A 7,832-nucleotide genomic window follows, 5' to 3' on the forward strand; every position below is an offset into this window, starting at 1 on the left:
CCCGATGTTCAATGTCCCAGTGTGCGGTGATATACTCACTATCCTAGGAGCTTGTTGTGCAGTGGGTATTACTCTATCTCTTATATAGTGCTTTTTAGCTAATCCCGGGAGGATCCCAACACTCTCCTGTTGGGGCATCGCCCGGGAGGCTTCTGTTAGATGTTTGGCTAGGTCAATGAGTGCTAGGAGACTTTGCTTGAGATCAGTGTAATGGGCTGCCAATCAATGTAGTATCACATCCTCCTCTTTGACCACAGAAGCCATATTTCTGGAACAAGTGAGGTAGATGTATATAGGTAGCTTCCAGGGAGTGTTACCAATACAGTCACCTATTGCTGTCCCTCAGTAGCTATCTACACCATCGGGAAAGAAGTGGGGGGAGAACAATGGGGGGTTCAGCAGCTCTGAACGTAAAAAATCATTAGGCAAGGCAGATAAGGCTAAATTAAGATTAGGGAAAGTCTGGTCGCAAGTCCAGGTCTTGTCCCGTTTGTTTGTGAGTCTGCGACTTGCTATGCAATGATGGAGCGGATTAATCCACCTTAGTAGGTTAGAAGATGAGGCCTAAGATGGCAGCTTGGTTCTTCTGTAGTACAGAGCTGCTTCATACCGGAGCTTTGTGTCGGAGCTTCCGCTCTTCAGTCTCTTCCAAATGAGCTGGTTCAAGTATCACTTGGTAGGGCATATATATAGAGACAAGAATTAAGTATTTGCCTGGGAAACCATGGCATTTAGTAGTTAAATATAACGTTGGTTTGGAGAGCTCTGTGCAAAAGCGCCTGCTCTGCTTGATGGTTGGCTCCGCCCACAGAATTTAATAATTTTAACAAGCAGAAAATAGTTTTCTAGTTAAATTAGAATCTATTAACTCCAAACAATAGTGAAATTAGTTGAAACAGTTGACCATGAAATAAAACATTTTTTAAGTTATAATAGGTAGTAAATTTTTTTCAGAATAGAACATGCTGTACAATTTTTATGGAAGTAGGAAATATTTATCCAAGTCAGATACAAAGTACAGACAGACAAGCAAACCCAGTAACAAATCTATACTTCATTATCTATTCTAAGCATTTTTGTTTTGCTTATTCTCATATAACTACACTGATTTTCTATTTGTATGCAAGTCAGTAGCATAATTAGGTTTTGTGCTGCCCCAGCACCTCTAGCTTACTGTTTTTTTCACATCTTTACAAATATATTTCTAAAAACTACTTAGTTATTAGCCTTTCTCTACCAGACATACAGAGAGCCGAGCCAATTTCAAAGCTACATACACAGCAGTGAGAAACCTCTTTGCGTACTGTGCTTATGCTGTTTGTGTAGTATGTGCATGTAATGTGTGCATCCTCTCTTAAAGGGACATTACATACTTTGAGATGGTAATCTAAAATGATAAATCGTTTATATATATATAAAAAAAATGCAATATATTTGTATTATTTATTTTGTCCCTTTTTTCTTTAATTTAATTCTGAAATTGTGAGCTTTTCAGTTCCTGTTAGAAATGTAAGTGCAGAACACTGTTATATTCCACACAGACATTTGCCTCTAGTTATGAAGCCGTCTACTTTCCTGCATTCGCCGGCCCAATACGCTCGCCTAATCTCGCCTACCATCGCCGCTGCGGACCTGAATACGTTCGCCAAAGTTATCAAGAAAGCTGTCAAGAAACCGCACACCAAGTACGGAGCGATGAGCAGCGGACTGTTGTTAACTGACAGTCATCGATCTCGCTGCTCATCGGCTTCTTCACAGCTTTCTTGCTAGCCTGTCACTAAGCACCCACACTATACTATACTGTTTTACCCCCTAAACCGTCGCTCCCAGAGCGCCCCGCACCTAAATAAAGTTATTACCCCCTAAACCGCCGCTCCTGGACCCCGCCGCAACTCCAATAAATGTATTAACCCCTAAACCGCCGTTCTCGGACCCCGCCGCCACCTACATTATACCTGTTAACCCCTAATCTGCCACCCCTATACCGCCACCACCTATATTAGTTATTAACCCCTATCCTGTGGATCCCGGACCCCGCTGCAACTAAATACATTGTTTAACCCCTAAACCGCCGCTCCCGGACCCAACCGCCACCTACATTATACCTATTAACCCCTAATCTGCCAACCCCTATACCACCGCCACCTATATTAAAGTTATTAACCCCTATCCTGCAGATCCCAGACCCCGCCGCAACTAAATAAATTGTTTAACCCTAAACCGCCGAACCCGGAGCCCACCGCCACCTACATTACATTTATTAACCCCTATCCTGCCTCCCACTACACCGCCGCCATTTACATTAAACTCATTAACCCCTGAACCGCCGCTCCCAGACCCCGCCGCAACTAAATAAATTGTTTAACCCCTAAACCGCCGCTCCCGGACCCCGCCGCCACCTATATTAAATTTATTAACCCCTATCCTGACCCCCCTATACCGCCGCCACTATATTAAACTTATTAACCCCTAAACCTAAGTCTAACCCTAACCCTAACACCCCCCTAACTTAAATATTATTTTAATAAATCTAAATAAAAATTACTTTACTATTATTAACTAAGGCCTAGATTTAGAGTTGGGTGGTAGCCGTCAAAACCAGCGTTAGAGGCTCCTAACGCTGGTTTTTACCGCCCTCTGGTATTTGGAGCCAGTCATTAAAGGGTCTAACGCTCACTTTCCAGCCACGACTTTTCCATACCGCAGATCCCCTTACGTCAATTGCGTTTCCTATCTTTTCAATGGGATCTTTCTAACGCTGGTATTTAGAGTCTTGGCTGAAGTGAGCGTTAGACATCAAACGACAAAACTCCAGCCGCAGAAAAAAGTCAGTAGTTAAGAGCTTTCTGGGCTAACGCCGGTTTATAAAGCTCTTAACTACTGTGCTCTAAAGTACATTAACACCCATAAACTACCTATACACCCCTAAACCGAGGTCCCCCCACATCGCCGCCACTCTATTAAAATTTTTTAACCCCTAATCTGCCGACCGCACGCCGCTGCCACCTACGTTATCCCTATGAACCCCTAATCTGCTGCCCCTAACACCGCCGACCCCTATATTATATTTATTATCCCCTAATCTGCCCCCCTCACTGTCGCCTCCACTTATTAACCCCTAATCTGCCGAGCGGACCGCACCGCTACTATAATAAAGTTATTAACCCCTAATCCACCTCACTCCCGCCTCAATAACCCTATAATAAATAGTATTAACCCCTAATCTGCCCTCCCTAACATCGCCGACACCTAACTTAAATTATTAACCCCTAATCTGCAGACCGAATCTCGCTACTACTGTAATAAATGGATTAACCCCTAAAGCTAATTCTAACCCTAACACTAACACCCCCCTAAGTTAAATATAATTTTTATCTAACGAAATAAATTAACTCTTATTAAATAAATTATTCATATTTAAAGCTAAATACTTACCTGTAAAATAAACCCTAATATAGCTACAATATAAATTATAATTATATTGTAGCTATTTTAGGATTAATATTTAATTTACAGGCAACTTTGTATTTATTTTAACCAGGTACAATAGCTATTAAATAGTTAATAAGTATTTAATAGCTACCTAGTTAAAATAATTACAAAATTACCTGTAAAATAAATCCTAACCTAAGTTACAATTAAACCTAACACTACACTATCAATAAATTAATTAAATAAACTACCTACAATTATCTACAATTAAACCTAACACTACACTATCAATAAATAAATTAAATACAATTCCTACAAATAAATACAATAAATAAACTAACTAAAGTACAAAAAATAAAAAAGAACTAAATTACAAAAAATAAAAAAATATTTACAAACATTAGAAAAAAATTACAACAATTTTAAACTAATTACACCTACTCTAAGCCCCCTAATAAAATAACAAAGACCCCCAAAATAAAAAATGCCCTACCCTATTCTAAATTACAAAAGTTCAAAGCTCTTTGACCTTACCAGCCCTTAAAAGGGCCCTTTGCGGGGCATGCCCCAAAGAATTCAGCTCTTTTGCCTGTAAAAAAAAACATACAATACCCCCCCAACATTACAACCCACCACCCACATACCCCTAATCTAACCCAAACCCCCCTTAAATAAACCTAACACTAAGCCCCTGAAGATCTTCCTACCTTGTCTTCACCATGCCAGGTATCACCGATTGTTCCAGGCTCCGAAATCTTCATCCAAGCCCAAGCGGGGGCTAGACATCCATCATCTGGCAGCTGAAGAGGTCCAGAAGAGGCTCCAAAGTCTTCATCCTATCCGGGAATAAGAGGCGATCCGGACCGGCAACCATCTTGATCCAAGCCGCATCTTCTATCTTCATCCAATGACGACCGGCTCCATCTTGAAGACCTCCACCGCGGACCCATCTTCTTCTTCCGACGACTTCCCGACAAATGACGGTTCCTTTAAGGGACGTCATCCAAGATGGCGTCCCTCGAATTCCGATTGGCTGATAGGATTCTATCAGCCAATCGGAATTAAGGTAGGAAAATTCTGATTGGCTGATGGAATCCTATCAGCCAATCGGAATTCGAGGGACGCCATCTTGGATGACGTCCCTTAAAGGAACCGTCATTCGTCGGGAAGTCGTCGGAAGAAGAAGATGGGTCCGCGGTGGAGGTCTTCAAGATGGAGCCGGTCATCATCGGATGAGGATAGAAGAAGCCGCTTGGATCAAGATGGTTGCCGGTCCGGATCGCCTCTTATTCCCGGATAGGATGAAAACTTTGGAGCCTCTTCTGGACCTCTTCAGCCACCGGATGATGGATGTCTAGCCCCCGCTTGGGCTTGGATGAAGATTTCGGAGCCTGGAACGATCGGTGATACCTGGCATGGTGAAGACAAGGTAGGAAGATCTTCAGGAGCTTAGTGTTAGGTTTATTTAAGCGGGGTTTGGGTTAGATTAGGGGTATGTGGGTGGTGGGTTGTAATGTTGGGGGGGTATTGTATGTTTTTTTTTACAGGCAAAAGAGCTGAATTCTTTGGGGCATGCCCCGCAAAGGGCCCTTTTAAGGGCTGGTAAGGTCAAAGAGCTTTGAACTTTTATAATTTAGAATAGGGTAGGGCATTTTTTTATTTTGGGAATCTTTGTTATTTTATTAGGGGGCTTAGAGTAGGTGTAATTAGTTTAAAATTGTTATAATTTTTTTCTAATGTTTGTAAATATTTTTTTATTTTTTGTAACTTAGTTCTTTTTTATTTTTTGTACTTTAGTTAGTTTATTTAATTGTATTTATTTGTAGGAATTGTATTTAATTTATTTATTGATAGTGTAGTGTTAGGTTTAATTGTAGATAATTGTAGGTAGTTTATTTAATTAATTTATTGATAGTGTAGTGTTAGGTTTAATTGTAACTTAGGTTAGGATTTATTTTACAGGTAATATTGTAATTATTTTAACTAGGTAGCTATTAAATACTTATTAACTATTTAATAGCTATTGTACCTGGTTAAAATAAATACAAAGTTGCCTGTAAAATAAATATTAATCCTAAAATAGCTACAATATAATTATAATTTATATTGTAGTATATTAGGTTTTTTTTACAGGTAAGTATTTAGCTTTAAATAGGAATAAATTATTTAATAAGAGTAAATTTATTTCGTTAGATTTAAATTATATTTAACTTAGGGGGGTGTTAGTGTTAGGGTTAGACTTAGCTTTAGGGGTTAATCCATTTATTACAGTAGCGGCGAGATTCGGTCGGCAGATTAGGGGTTAATAATTGAAGTTAGGTGTCGGCGATGTTAGGGAGGGCAGATTAGGGGTTAATACTATTTATTATAGGGTTATTGAGGCGGGAGTGAGGCGGATTAGGGGTTAATAACTTTATTATAGTAGCGGTGCGGTTCGCTCGGCAGATTAGGGGTTAATAAGTGTAGGCAGGTGGAGGCGACATTGTGGGGGGCAGATTAGGGGTTAATAAATATAATATAGGGGTCGGCGATGTTAGGGCAGCAGATTAGGGGTACATAGGGATAACGTAGGTGGCGGCGGTATACGGAGCGGCAGATTAGGGGTTAAAAAAAATATGCAGGTGTCAGCGATAGCGGGGGCGGCAGATTAGGGGTTAATAATTGTAAGGTTAGGGGTGTTTAGACTCAGGGTACATGTTAGGGTGTTAGGTGCAGACATAGGAAGTGTTTCCCCATAGAAAACAATGGGGCTGCGTCAAGAGCTGAACGCTGCTTTTTTGCAGGTGTTAGGTTTTTTTTCAGCTCAAACTGCCCCATTGTTTTCTATGGGGATATCGTGCACAAGCACGTTTTTGAAGCTGGCCGCGTCCGTAAGCACCGCTGGTATCTAGAGTTGCAGTGGCGTTAAATTATGTTCTACGCTCCCTTTTTGGAGCCTAACGCACTGAAAACCCAGCCATTCTGTGAACTCTAAATACCAGTGGTATTTAAAAGGTGCGGGAGAAAAAAAGCATGCGTAGCTAACGCACCCCTTTGGCCGCCAAACTCTAAATCTAGCCGTAAATTATTCCTATTTAAAAATAAATACTTACCTGTAAAATAAACCCAAAGATAGCTACAATATAATTAATAATTATATTGTAGCTATTTTAGAATTTATTTTTATTTTAGAGGCAACTTTGTATTTATTTTAACCAGGTACAATAGCTATTAAATAGCTATTAACTACCTAGCTAAAATAAATACAAAATTACCTGTAAAATAAATCCTAACCTAAGTTACAATTAAACCTAACACTACACTATCATTAAATTAATTAAATAAATTAACTACAATTACCTAAAATTAAATACTATTAAATAAACTAAACTATAATACAAAAAAACAAAACACTAAATTACAGAAAATAAAAAAATACAAGAAGTTTAAACTAATTACACCTATCTAAGCCCCCTAATAAAATAATAAAGCCCCCCAAAATAAAAAAATGCCCTACCCTATTCTAAATTAAAAAGTAATCAGTTTTTTTACCAGCCCTTAAACGGGCCTTTTGTGGGGCATTACCCAAAAGTAATCAGCTCTTTTACCTGTAAATAAAAATACAATACCCCCCAACATTAAAACCCACTACCCACATACCCCTACTCTAACCCACCCAACCCCCCCTTTAAAAAAACTAACACTAACCCCCTGAAGATCTCCCTACCTTGAGCCGTCTTCACTCAGCTGAGCCGAATTCTTCATCCAAGCGGGGCAAGAAGAGGTCCTCCATCCGGTAGAACTCTTCATCCAAGCGGCATCTTCTATCTTCAATCATCCGGAGCGGAGCCATCTTCCATCCAGCCAACGCGAAGCCATCTTCTTCCAATGACGTCCTAACACCGAATGAAGGTACCTTTAAGGGACGTCATCCAAGATGGCGTCCCTCGAATTCCGATTGGCTGATAGGATTCTATCAGCCAATCGGAATTAAGGTAGGAAAAATCTGATTGGCTGATTCAATCACCCAATTGGATTGAAGCTCAATCCGATTGGCTGATTCCAAACAGCCAATAGAATGCAAGGTCAATCAAGGTCGGTTTAGGGTTTAATATTTATTATAGTTGCGGCGGGGTCCGAGAGCGGCGGTTTAGGGGTTAATATGTATAAAGTAGGTGGCGGCGGTGTAGGGGGGGGCAGATTAGGGGTTAATAAGTATAAAGTAGGCAGCAGCGGTGTAGGGGGGACAGATTAGGGGTGTTTAGACTCGGGGTACATATTAGGGTGTTAGGTGCAGACATCTCCCATAGGAATCAATGGGAAATCGGGCAGCAGTGAACATTAGCTCTCGCTGCTGTCAGACTCCCATTGATTCCTATGGGATCCGCCGCCTCCAGGGCGGCGGATTGAAAACCAGGTAT

This window comes from Bombina bombina, chromosome 2, assembly GCF_027579735.1.
Source record: "Bombina bombina isolate aBomBom1 chromosome 2, aBomBom1.pri, whole genome shotgun sequence".
Classification (NCBI taxonomy): Eukaryota; Metazoa; Chordata; class Amphibia; order Anura; family Bombinatoridae; genus Bombina; species Bombina bombina.